Raw genomic sequence first — 14,439 nt, 5'->3', positions numbered from 1 at the left:
GAAAGAGGAGGAGGGCTCGCGGTACCGTACGTACGGTTTATGTTCCCACTAGCCTACTGACTCGATGCTCCCTCTCAATCTCTATCTTCTTCGTTTTATTTTTCCCTCGCTTTAGATCTAGCGCGTATCTTCTTGGATCAGCAAAAGATTGTGTTGTCCGATCTATCGCAAAGAGCATCCGTGTGCAAACTGCTTTAAGTTAATCCGATTCATTGATTAATTTTGTCGTAATAGTTGAACCAATTAACTAATAAAATAAGCTTGGTTTTAATAAATCTTTATTTTGATTCAAGCTTCAATTATTATGTTCACATTGAATAATCAGAAAACGATTACAATTAAATAAATTTTAATTTTGATTTCAATAATAAATGGTTTTATATAGTTTGTCTAACGAATAGTTATCAATTTTAATTTTTTTTTGTCTCTACTGTCTGTCTTTATCTATCTTCATAATATGTGAAAAAGATAACAATGCATAAATTTATGATAAAATTAGAAAAACAAGTTGAAACATAATTAAATACATAATAATTTTTTTTGTCTTGATATTGCATAGAATATTATTATTATTAATAATGCTATTATTGCCAACGTTATTATTACTAAAATGTAATTCATATCCATATTACAATTATATTCTCCTTTTCAATAATACAAAAAATATATAATATCGCGATATTAAATTAATATAACAAAATAAATAAAACAAGATGATAACCTCACGATTGTTTTCACTCAAGTCGTCACGTATGCTGATGCTAATGATAAGCTTGAAATATTATTTTAGAATTGTGCTGCGAATAAAGTCTAAAAGTCGGTGAAGTACGCGCGCGGGTGTGCGAGCTCTTATTCGCGCGTGTGAATTACTTTCGCCCTGGGGGGGGCATCGCATCTTATTTAGGTCGTATACATCGAGCGTATACTTCGGTTCTGGCACGAGCGTGTCGGCGGCGTTATTACGGCATCACCATTATCACGAGAAGACAGAAACGAGAGAAAGAGACAGAGAGAGAGAAAGAGAGAGAAACGCACAGGTGACCCGACCGTGTGCACGCGACTCATACTTATCCCCACCTGTCTCGACCTAAGCGATTTATTGGATATTTTACTTATTTCAAACATCCAGAGGCAACAGTCAAGCAGTTATCGAACCTGATCTATATAAAGATGTAAATAATTGATTTCATGCGATTTAAAGACGATAAATATAATACACGCTCGTTTTTAACTATACAAATAAATTCATACATATATGGCAACAAACGACGTACAATACATAAACAGTAATTAAAATATATGACATGCATTGTTTAATAAATATGCTTTATGAAAATTTGCAAAAATTTAAAGAACAATTATAAATTCATTTAAAATAAAAGAATTCATGAATAAATCTCTTATTCTTTGCTTAATTTCAAACATGATCTTTATAAGAAAGATATAATTAATAAAACGTTTATAAAAAATATTATTAAATCAAATGATATTTTTGCCATCGAAGTGTTTAACTAACTCTGTTATTTGTGTAAGAAACACGGTTTCACTAACGTTGGCTGACATTTTAAGACACTTCGTGCATAACATAATTTTATGTTTCCTATCGTCTTTGTCCCATCACGTCACATGGGTACTTCCGGTCGCTCCACGAGGACACCGTTGTAGATAACAACGGGAATATAGTCTATCTTCTAATATACATTCTATGATTGCACCATGTAAATTATTCTATCGTGCGCCGTTGATATCGCACAAATTTTGCACATTATATCGATTCAGGCATATTTCTAATTACTAAATAGGTTCCTTATAAATTTTTCTAATGCTTATGAAATTTATACGCTAAAATCAATAACAAAAAACAGATCCAATTATCAGCCTTAATTATTTTTTTATTTTTCATCATAATTTTATTTAAAAGAGCTTTTTTCTAACGATAAAGTCTTTTATATAAAAAGCAAAAATTACAAACAGAAATTTATTTTTTAGCAAAGAGAGAGTTAAAAGTAATGTAAAAAAATATTTTATAAATATATGTATTTTTTTAAATTACAATGTTAAAGAATTATAAATTATAAGAAATAAGAAATATAACATTAAAAAGCTTAAAAAAAAATTGGAAGAGAAGCGATATTGAATTTGCCAAAAAATAAGAATTAGAAATTATATCATAAAAGCGCAGGATATATTACTTTTACTACTCATATATTTTTAATATTGATTTTCGTCTGATTTAAGACAAAAAATTCGTTATTATATTACAAGATTCATAGTTTTTTTTTCGTATCCATTCCATATTGAGAAAGAAAGAAATCACTATTTGCATTGCCTCGCGAATGCAATATACATCTCCAGAATGAGAACCCGCACTTTTCCGTTCGCCTGCGTGCAACACGCGCGCGTGTTTGCGCGCACACATACGTATAAGTGCATACACTCGCGGGTCTATATCGCCGTGCGTGCGATGTAGGTATTACTTAATAATATTCATAACCGGGAGGTAAATGCTGGAGTGGGCGAGAAGACGGGAGGGAGAATGAGAAAGAGCGATAGAAGTAAAGAGACGAGAGTCTGTTAAGAGACAGAGAGAGGGAGGAAGAGAGAGAGAGAGAAAAGGAGAGCGGGACAAAAGTCGTGAAATCGTGGATGATCGAAGATATGAGAAAATAAGAAAAATTTATGGAAGATCGATAATGTAAAAATGAAAAACACGTCATTAATATTCTATAACGCCAACAAGCTTTCTTGAGTGAAGTGAATTTTTTCAAGAGAAAAAACTCGTTAATTGATATTTGTACGATATTACTATAAAGATACTGGTGAATAAATTACACTTTTTTACGATGTCGCACTTCGTGTTGCAATGTTGAATTTCCAAATTTTTCCGTAATACACAATTCAGTTTTATATCTTAAACCGGAATTTTCACTGCATATTTTGTACTAAATATGACTGTCTTACTATTCAATGTTAAATGTTATAGCGTTATAATTTAATATTTACAAAATAGAATAAAATTCTCTCGTATTTAACAAAATATATAATGTATAAATATTTAGCAAAAATATATGAGTAACTTCATACTACGTATATATTTATAAAATCGCGAATAGAAAAATAATCTACATAATTCAGTTAAATATCTAAACATATAAAAATATAACAAAAAATTAATTTTCCCATGCCAAAATAATATTTGAGGAATCTATTCGTTTCCTGTTTTGAAATTTCTAGGTAATCCTAAAATAATTTCTTGATATGGTTTCTCAGACATAAATTATAAGAAATAAGAAATATAACATTAAAAAGCTTAAAAAAAAATTGGAAGAGAAGCGATATTGAATTTGCCAAAAAATAAGAATTAGAAATTATATCATAAAAGCGCAGGATATATTACTTTTACTACTCATATATTTTTAATATTGATTTTCGTCTGATTTAAGACAAAAAATTCGTTATTATATTACAAGATTCATAGTTTTTTTTTCGTATCCATTCCATATTGAGAAAGAAAGAAATCACTATTTGCATTGCCTCGCGAATGCAATATACATCTCCAGAATGAGAACCCGCACTTTTCCGTTCGCCTGCGTGCAACACGCGCGCGTGTTTGCGCGCACACATACGTATAAGTGCATACACTCGCGGGTCTATATCGCCGTGCGTGCGATGTAGGTATTACTTAATAATATTCATAACCGGGAGGTAAATGCTGGAGTGGGCGAGAAGACGGGAGGGAGAATGAGAAAGAGCGATAGAAGTAAAGAGACGAGAGTCTGTTAAGAGACAGAGAGAGGGAGGAAGAGAGAGAGAGAGAAAAGGAGAGCGGGACAAAAGTCGTGAAATCGTGGATGATCGAAGATATGAGAAAATAAGAAAAATTTATGGAAGATCGATAATGTAAAAATGAAAAACACGTCATTAATATTCTATAACGCCAACAAGCTTTCTTGAGTGAAGTGAATTTTTTCAAGAGAAAAAACTCGTTAATTGATATTTGTACGATATTACTATAAAGATACTGGTGAATAAATTACACTTTTTTACGATGTCGCACTTCGTGTTGCAATGTTGAATTTCCAAATTTTTCCGTAATACACAATTCAGTTTTATATCTTAAACCGGAATTTTCACTGCATATTTTGTACTAAATATGACTGTCTTACTATTCAATGTTAAATGTTATAGCGTTATAATTTAATATTTACAAAATAGAATAAAATTCTCTCGTATTTAACAAAATATATAATGTATAAATATTTAGCAAAAATATATGAGTAACTTCATACTACGTATATATTTATAAAATCGCGAATAGAAAAATAATCTACATAATTCAGTTAAATATCTAAACATATAAAAATATAACAAAAAATTAATTTTCCCATGCCAAAATAATATTTGAGGAATCTATTCGTTTCCTGTTTTGAAATTTCTAGGTAATCCTAAAATAATTTCTTTCTTGATATGGTTTCTCAGACAGAGAGAGAGAGAGAGAGAGAGAGGAGCGCACAGTACAACCCTATTTGATGGTATAAAGTTTTCATTGATGAGAAAGCTAATGCACTCTCCCGCCCTACCCCTGAGGATCCATTTCTACGTCGTTGTCTGGCACCGTTATGACGCATTGCTCCTCCCAAGAGAAACACCTCCTCCTTAGAGAGAGGGTGAATCCGCACGAAACGAGTCGAAGGGGTGCGTTTTATCCTGCGACCCACCACTGTGTCGTCGTTCGTCGAACTGAACAATTCCGTATAATGTCGCAGCAAGATCCTCGAGGACGCGCCTCGAGGTATCATAAAAGAATGCGAGACCAACCCCGAAGAAGTCGCGGTGACACTTGCTCGCACTCCCTTCTCCCTCTCCGCCACGTTGGCGAACGCGTTCGCATCACTCACTTTCACTGACGCGCCGTGCGGCGGGCCGGCCGCTACTGTCCTTCCGCGCGCAAGGGGTGGTACCCCGGCGCCGGCACGAGAAAACGTCGATATTCCTCTTTTTCCCTCTCGTCGCGGTACCGCCGGATTATAACGACGACGTGCACGACAATATCCACGAGCGCGCAATAGATAAAGACGAAGAAGTCGACGACGACGACAATGACGATGTCGTTCGGCACTCCGATACTCCGTATTGTGTCCGTTCGGACGTGTACGATACGGGGCGTCGTCGACTGATACACACGGGCGGACAGTCACGAGCAGTCCCACCGCATCCCGACTATCCGCGCGCAAAGGCCGCACGCGGGCCAAGTAGCCGCGAGGACGGGCCTCGGCTCGCCGCGTGCCATCGGTCCCTTACGCGGGGACGCGGTGGTAACTGCGGCGATCTTGGACGACGCGCGGGATTGTCGGAGGATCGCTCGAGATTGCGCTTTCTCGCGATTGTCGGCGTCGCACGATTGTATGCTTCGCGAACGAACGCCGGTTACTCCGCGATGCCGGATAGCGATCACTCCGCGGATTACTCCGAAACGAGCAGCACACGGTCGAGCGAAGGGCGTACGAGCGGGATAGAAGGGATAGGGGGAGATTCCGCGAGGCACTTGAAAGAAATCGCGAACTGTGTCGATCGCAAAGGATCCCTTTAACGAACACCGTGGCTATCGCGCGACCGTGGCTCTGGGTTGACTGGTGCGCGTCGCGCAAGACCGGAGAGAGCCAGCCCCACCGTTTGCCCTCTCGCTCCCTCTCTCTCTTCCCCTCCCTCCCTCTTTGCCAATGCCTCTCTGTCTGTCTTTCGCGTTTTGCGGGCCGGTTGAAGAGAGAGTGAGTGAGAGGGACGAAGAAAGCGTGAGCGCGATAGTGAGGAGGGCTAAGCGCGCAGGGCATAAAGTGGGAGACAGGCGTGAGGAAGGGTGGAAGGAATGCGGAGGGGATGCGAGGGAGGAGGAAAGAAGAGAAGGCGCGTCGTGAGTAAGGAAACTCTCATGACGGTAGGGAAGAATGAGGCAAAAGGGTGAGAACGGGGAAGGAATGAACGGAAGGTGGCGGGTTTTCAGATAAATCGAGACCGAGGAGATGCGAGAGGAAAAGGGTGGTAGGGTTGCTGTAAACAGGATCACGTTGGGGTAGGTCTAGCCGCGGCCCATGCTCCCTTCGATACTTTCCGGAGTCTTCCGCACGGACGCGGATGACGCTCTGATCGCGAGGTGTTAGCCCTTTCGATGTTAATGATCCTGATTACAAAGGGTGATTCCGTATGACAGGATGTTTATAACAAAAATATGAGCTTTTGAAGTGATTTCAGCTTGAAAAGTTCTGATAAATGCAATATGCTACATTACATCGTTGTAACGTAATGATACATAAAAAAGGGCTATTAGAAGAGTTGTACGTTCTAATATTACTTTATAGCTGCTAATGTTACTTTCGCGATTGTGATAAGCTTCTATCCAATACTTTTGACATATTTGCGTAAATTTATATATTACATGTTTGTGTTAATTACAAATTTGGCAAGAATGATTCATAAAAAATTATATAAATCCTCACTTGAATTTAGCAACATTATTTATGTTAGATTATTAATTAAATAATCTTTTTTGGGGTGTAATAACACAATCATATAATGAACAAATATTTAAAATCGTTAATAAGACCTCGTTTAAGCGCATTTTTTCACTCGGCGTTCCGATTATGTCAGCTCTTCGTCGCGCGCTAATAAATATAATAAAGAACGATTTCATCGTAAATGTAACACATATGCGTGACAAAGGGGTGGAAGGGGAAAATAGAAGGACAGGGAGGGAGTTATAAAAGCGTTTACTTTCTGTCTATGAGCAGCGAGGTCGGTTACAGGATGGCGCACGCACTCGCCGCGCCACGATCGATCTCAGGAGCGATCGATCGGTAGGGATGCCGCTGTAATCGTCGTCGCGACAAGGTGTTATTATAACAGAAAGGCGTCATCGTCATTCGACTACTACCATTAAGACTAATCGTGAATCTTGATTTCATAATTGAAACAGCGAGATACGAATTAATGTTCGATTATCGGGAACAAAACTCTGATGAGAAATAAGCATCGGTGGACTTATGCAAGCAAGGATCGTAAATTGTGTCAGACACATTTATGCTTAAATGTATCTTCGTTTTAATTTTGGATAATAATTACTATCTTTCTCCTTTTTCCGAAGCAGATTTTCACAGTGTGTTTCAATATTAAGTACGTCTTTTATTATCGTCTTATTAAGAAAAAGAGACGTATATTAGGTCACACATAAAGTAACATAATGAAAGTTATTTGAAATTAATTTTTACTAGAAGTTAAAGCTCACGGTAGAGAGAAATATTTTATCTCTCTCGGGATAATTCCATATTCATATATAACAGTAAAATTAAATTAATGTTTCTAACATTTAAATAAATATTTAAATACTTAAATATTTAAATATTTAATTATGAATAAATAAAAATTAATAATAATTAAAGAGATTGCTGGAAAATTTGGTAAAAGCGAGGGATATTTTCAACGAGCTCTCGTCTATAATATAATGAATCATATGTTGAGTTATAAGAAGAGGTAGAAGAAAGATGATAAAAATCTAATAGCAGGAGTTAAAACGTTTCTCGAGACGTAAATTGATAATGTAGATCGTAATAGCCCAAAGGAACCTAACGACCGCCGTGGCTGTAAATAAATTCTAACCACTGTTCCACACAGAATTTCTCTTCTTTGATCTTGCTACAGTCTTTTTACATATGAATTTCTTTTCTGTATCATTTTTCTTTCCAAAGTAAACATTTAATTGCTTGTTTATTTTTCTTTCTTAATTCATTACTGTAAATAATTTTCCTATTTTCCTATTTACGTAGTTTTGTACGCTTTTTTGACGTAATATTTTTGCAGAATGTCCTTAGTTTTATAATTTACCGTAAGTGGTTAGTACAACTTTATTAAGTATAATAGCTTCATTAAAAATTTTACATTGGCATAATCATAGTAGCATGTTTTGGTATAACAGTTCATCTTCATTCAGTAATCGAAATACACATATAGAACCTTTTCTCGATCGTACAAAAGCGTCCGACACTCGATATCGCACCGTTAGGTCGTTCACTCCCTCCCACTCAAGTTTATGTCGTTTCGCGCATTATTCCAGACGACGGATTCTCCGCAGGTACGTGGGAAGACGGCGGCACGATCGAATCGATCGGCCCAAACGAAAGAGAAGAGGTTTTCCATTATCCTATCCCCCATTATCTGGTAAAAAAAGTAAACCAGAATTCTTCAAATTTTGATATATAAAACCCATCCGGTGTTATATCTGTGTGAATCAAAAGTACTATCGATTGTTCGGCTTCGAATGGTTTAAATTTCAATGTATTCGGATATATTTCAAAGTCCTCGGAAATATTTATGTAACCAATATAATCTCACGAATGATGGAGCTCTAAATTAAATGAAATTTATTCAAATATAAGATATAAATGCAGATAGAAAGAGTTAAAGAATAATTTCTAAATCATTTAATTTTCTTTTTTTTTTAGCTAAAATGGATGATTTTTTGTTATTTATCGCTCGGAACGCTATACATCTTTCCAAAAAAAATTATTAATATTAAATTTTACTATTGATACAAAATCCTATTATTATAAGTTGTTTCCTTTCAACATTTGACATGTATTAATTTCTAAATTGGTTAAACTAAATTATTATAACTACAAATCTAATCTCCGTAAATATTTTGCGAAATATTAAAGAGATTGCGTAATTCATTTTTAGTTGAATGCTTCTATCTCTGTATTCATTACGAAAGTAGTAATAAAAAATATAGTTAAAACGTAGCTTTCCAATTCATTAACATAAAATATGACATCAGAAAGACATGTCTAGTCATTTTTCCACAAGCTCGGCCTTCATTAAAAATCCTAAAAATGCGGCAAACAAATACGTTAATGAAGAATAATATAATACGATATAACACATACATTATAGTAGAATCATATACTATTATAAAAACGGGGCGATACTACTGTTATTGCGAATTTTCACCGTTTTTTTTACCGACCATAAGGGCGTGGAATCGTGCGGGTTTGGTAGAAGATTGTGACGTAATTCTCTACCAGTTATCTCGTCTGTGCGATGGAAATGACAAATTACAGTTATTTACGCGCATCCACTGTCAATGACCCATGTGGCTTAAAACCAAACATAAAAGAGCGATGACTTGAACGGTCGAGGGCATTGCGGTTTCGGAGTCGGAATTGGGAGTTTCATCAGTATTTCGCCTATCAACACCAAATCCCGTTATTATAAGTTGTTTCCTTTCAATATATGTGTGTGTGTGTGTGTGTGTGTGTGTGTGTGTGTGTGAGAGAGAGAGAGAGAGAGAGAGAGAGAGAGAGAGAGAGAGAGAAATACACGTATTAATTCCTAAAATGTTAATTTAAATGATTCAAAAGGCAGAGAGGGAGAGAGAGAAAGTGCTAATCATTATTACTGTTATTAATATACTTATTCATATACTTATTAAAAATTAATATTATNTTTTTTTTTTTTTTTTTTCAAAATTATATTGTGTACAATAGCGATAGAGATATAACGTAAAAAAAATAATAATCATTTATTTTATGAAGACAAGTAAATTTTCCTAAGAATGTGTCATACCTTCTTCAACCACTTGCCCTTTCATTTGAATGGGCTGGTTGAATTAAGAAGATATAGTAAGGCACTTTTATTAAATTCCTAGAAGCATAATCAACCGTCACCGAGAAATATTTTTTTTTACTTAAAAGTTAAAATAAGAAGTACCCTTTTTGTTTCATTGTCTACATGATCTCAATTGACATTGCCAAAAACATACTGTTCGATTATCCAAGAGATCTGTCGATTCAAAATCAGAAAATTGATTTACTTAAAGCTCTCGACTTCATATTAATAATAATATATATTCTTCATAGTAAGCAGCCTAGATATTACGACATAGCTTACGTTCTGCTTAGGGTAGCAACCCCCGGTGTTGTTGCGACACCGATGTAAACATAATGCGACCGAGGCGCAACGTGACATGAGGGTGGCGGGATCTCGCGTTCCTCATCGCGATCGACATGGAGAAGGGCGGGGGTGGTGGCCGAGGGCTTTTTTCGTTTCGCCTTTTCCCCATGCGAGAGGGAAGAAGGCGAGGCGAGGCAAGTCGGGGCGACGCGATCGATAGTCATGTACGCGTTATACATATAAGTGCGATCGATGCGGGCCTAGGCACCACAAAGAGCGAAGGATGTGTATAGGTATGTAGGTAGGGTAAGTAGGTAGGCAGATAGGTAGGCACAGTAGGTTGGTAGATCACGCTGAAAGCACGCAGGGATGTACCGTTAGAATCGCGGTACCCGATTCGCGGCTGTTGCGTGTTAACTTTTTGCGACGCCATTGTCATTCCCGTCGTTATAAATCGCCGCCGAAAACCTTGCCGCGGAATCGCCGCGATGGCGTAATCGCTCCGTGAAAGTACTGCGAATTTGCGACGCGACACTGCTGAAATAGAGTCGAAGGAAACTTTCCAGCGTACGGTTGGAACCGAGCTATAGCGTTTCTAAATATTGTCATTTGTGTGTTAGCCACGTTTCTACGTGTATGACATGTATAATAAATTTATTTAGATTTTGAAACAAGTTCCTGAGAATTTATAACTATTAAATGTTTTAGCAGATTGGCAATAAATGCAAAAACTAAATAAAAAATAAGAGAAACGATATTTTTAAAAGATTATGAGTAAATATAAATATTATATTTCATGGATATTAAGAGAATAAATTAATAAAAATAGATTTGTTTTGCATTGTAATTAATAAATTAAAATCTAATTTACGTTGAATAGTAGAAAGTTGTGAGAAATGATAGCCTCAATTAAATGTTTAACATACATCAAATTCATCAAAATAAAATTTTTATTTTCCAATACGTTGAAATTACTCAATTTCCTTCATCTCAATCGAACTTTTGCTGCCATCAAACCTATAGAGTCAGAGGCAAAACGGCGCATATAAAGTTCAGTTGTAGAAAACACACGAACCCGTTTCGCGCGAACCGGCATTTACACGAGATATTTTCCGCGTCTACTCGCGAATTATTGGAGCGCAGTAACCATGCTCGTTGAAAAAGCCGTCATATCGTACTCGCGCACGAGTATCCCAAGGTCGAAAGTCTCCGAGCCGCATTTTCTTCGACAAGTCAGCTTTGTAGCGAACTGGCGAACATGTTACAGCCAAAATCGGCGCGCACGGCTGAACGGGGAGCAGCTTTCTCATTCGGGTTCATTGCGCTCTTTCGGCAGGACCCGCAGCGTGTTAAACGTGCGCACAAGTAGTAAGGTGAAATTTCCAAACGCTCACTCCGTCGTAAATTACGTTACGACAACGAGGCGTTTGACAAGCGGTCCCCACGAATATACCGTTGCACGAACCGACAAAACGGGTCCGCCCGCCTCTCTCGGCGCAAAGTGAATTCGGAATATTGAAACCTTCGCCTTTTTTTTTTTATGCATTTTTTGCATTCGCTGTATCCGGTGAAATCGGCAGATGATGGGTCACGGTACATCGGTAATTTTCTATTTTTTTTTGTTTTTCAAAACCGGACGTTCGTTGGTGAGAAATTCCTTTTTTATGCATTTTTTGCATTCGCTGTATCCGGTGAAATCGGCAGATGATGGGTCACGGTACATCGGTAATTTTCTATTTTTTCTGTTTTTCAAAACCGGACGTTCGTTGGTGAGAAATTCTTTCGCTGAATTACTTTCGAGAAAGTTGATAAAACTTTTGTAGAAACTTGACAGCGATCACAATTGAGTCTTATTTGTATTAGTAGAAATTTAAATCAAAATCAATTAACGCCTGCACAATTTTGTTATCGTTTCTCTTTTATAAAAAAGTCGCACTGTTATAAGATAAATTCAATATATCCTAATTTTTAATTCTCCATTTCAACAATATTTTGATACATATTAGGATACTTCTCGACAGTGTTCTCAACCTTCTTTCGCGAAACGAGAAGGATCCGTTTTCGACGAAAATGAGAAGGAGAAGGTGAGAGAAAGATGGAGAAAAAGGGGATATATATTTAGACGAGCTGGATCGATGCCAAGCTCATCAACGAAAATGAAATCTAGGTCTTTCTCTCTCTCTCCTTCTCATTCGTTTCGAGTCGCTCTCAGTTGCTGAAATGTCGACGACGTATTCGCGATACACGCGTATGAAACTTTATCTCGCCGACCTCCCTTTGCATTTGGCGATTGAGACGTATTAAAAAAAGATTCGAGTAGACTTAAAGATCCTTGAAAAGATTATGCAATAAAAAATCTTTAAAATTAAGGATTAATATGTCCTATAGAGCACGCCATCAGTTGCATTAAGAGAATCTATCTATTTCTTAATGATAGGAGATTTTTATAAAATTTAAATATTATTCGTTCTATGTGTCTCGAAAAAAACTATAATACGAAAAATAATAGAGAAGAAAAGTGCGATAGATAATCACGTAACAAGAGATTTGTGCAAATGAGCAAAAATATATTATATGAAATTTTCTTATAAGTAATATCAAGAAAATATAAAATCAAAAGTCGATAAATCCTAATTTTTTTATACGGCATATAATCACATAGAATCTATAAATCTATGAAAAACTCCACGTCACATAGTACAGATTATTTAGCAAATTTATACCAATAAAAAAAGCAAAGCATATTTTAATGATACGATGCGTTTGTAGATCAGCTGCGCGCTTCCGGCAGTGCAGTTTATCTGACATGAAATAGTTTCGTGATAAACGTGGTTTTCTAATAAACGGTAGTTTACTATGCAAGCACAGCAATAAATATTCGGTTGCGCGACATTTCAATCGCCCTTCATTACGTTATCGATGTACACCCGGGGCTTAGCTGGTGGCTATCTCGGTAGCGCAAATCCGGCTTTCGAAGAAGGCGCGAGAGCGCGCAAACGTAGAGAAACGTCTGTCAAGCTAGTCGAGCTTTCCCCGCCCGCGGCTCCAAAATTATTTCCGGGCCCGGGTCGGGCCCCGATCATAACCCGCTCCCGGGTCCATTTTTGTCAGTCAGGCCCCTCTCGTTCTCTCGCAGATTACGTAACTCGCATAAAAAAAGAAAAAGAAATAATGGGGCGTGCATTGTCGTACGAGATAATCAAAGAGAGAGATACGATATAAGAATTTAAATATAATTTTTTGCTTGCCCCTATAATTAATTCTTCACTTATGAAGCATTTGCTGATTGATATTTTTAAGCCATCTGCGATAATTACTATAATAATTTTTCTTTAAGATATATGGTGTAATACATAATTTTTAATATGTAAAATAAGCGGATAATAATATTAATTTAGTAAATTATATATTATAATATTTAAAGAAAATAATATAAAAATACGATCAAAAAAATAAGCAAGAGTTTTAGATCGTTTTAGAATGACTCGTAGAAACTTCTTGTTAAAAAAGGAGGTAACAAAATATCAATTAAAATAAAATTTATTTCAATATATAGAATAAACTCACGTAAAAAAATACACGTAATGTTTCTTTTGGAACGTGTTTCTTTGTGGGGTCGTGTCATAACACTTCAGAAATAATCGTGCGCGTAACAAGCGTAGAAAGTGACTAGATCAGTCAATGTCGAACCGATACTTCGAGATCGCGCGATTCGAGCAGCCGATTAACCGATATTTCTGCCAAGGCACATTTTACCTCGTCGCGATCCGGGAGTCAATCGTTTTCACATACAATGCGATCCCATCTAGTATAAATCTATCTACAATTATTGCACAAATACTCGATAGCTCATTGACACGATTGCATTTTACCATTCTCCGATCTATTTTCAAACGCCATCGGCTAAGCCGGCGGGTGTGCTTCCATTTACCGTGCGTGTATTTGTGTTTGTGTGTATACATTATACTTTAGCATGTATCTTTTTTACCGTAATATATTGCTTAACCCTTTCCAAGTCGCATAATGCGCTCTTCTATTTTATGAATTCTAATTAGCTATATGTGCGCTTGTTTATCGATAATTTGAATTTTTGATGCTATTTTTCGGATTAAATCATCCTTATAGATTCTTAAATTTGTCCATGTAATTTATCATACAAATTGTTTATAAAATAATATAAGAAAATTTGAAATGCTTTATCGAGAGCTGTATTATATTATTTTTTTAATATATGAATGTACTCACTGCAATGTCTGTTTTCACTGGTCGCCAGATACGTGGCTCGCTTATACACACACAATAAAAGTAATGGTCTTACCTGAAATAGAAGAAAAACATATGTTAATATGGAATAAAAAAACTAAGTTTATTGCTTAATTACAGAAATTACTTTCTGATAAAAATTAATTTTGCTTACAATTTTAAGAGAAAAGAGAAATAATTAATAAAAGATCATGTATATAAATAATTGTAAGACTGTATAATATACATATGACGTCT

At 36.2% G+C, this 14,439-nt stretch overlaps 1 protein-coding gene across 5 annotated transcripts in view; it reads right to left on the bottom strand.

Moving 5' to 3' along the window:
- LOC115244693 (probable nuclear hormone receptor HR3) overlaps window positions 1–14,439 on the bottom strand; it is an 88,834-nt gene that overhangs the window by 64,976 nt on the left and 9,419 nt on the right. For 2 of the 5 annotated variants that reach the window (XM_029822570.1, XM_029822569.1), the window contains exon 1: window positions 4,719–5,626. The exons of the other annotated variants lie outside the window; for them this stretch is intronic. The gene's annotated coding sequence lies outside the window, so the exon portion shown is untranslated. Of the gene's footprint in view, window positions 1–4,718; window positions 5,627–14,439 lie in introns of those variants that run through there. 5 annotated transcript variants of the gene reach the window in all.

The sequence above is a fragment of the Formica exsecta genome, unplaced genomic scaffold (genome assembly GCF_003651465.1).
Source record: "Formica exsecta isolate Colony F162 unplaced genomic scaffold, ASM365146v1 scaffold83, whole genome shotgun sequence".
Lineage (NCBI taxonomy): Eukaryota > Metazoa > Arthropoda > Insecta > Hymenoptera > Formicidae > Formica > Formica exsecta.
The sequence above is the reverse complement of the archived record's forward strand: the minus strand, read 5'-3'. Positions and strand labels throughout refer to the sequence as shown.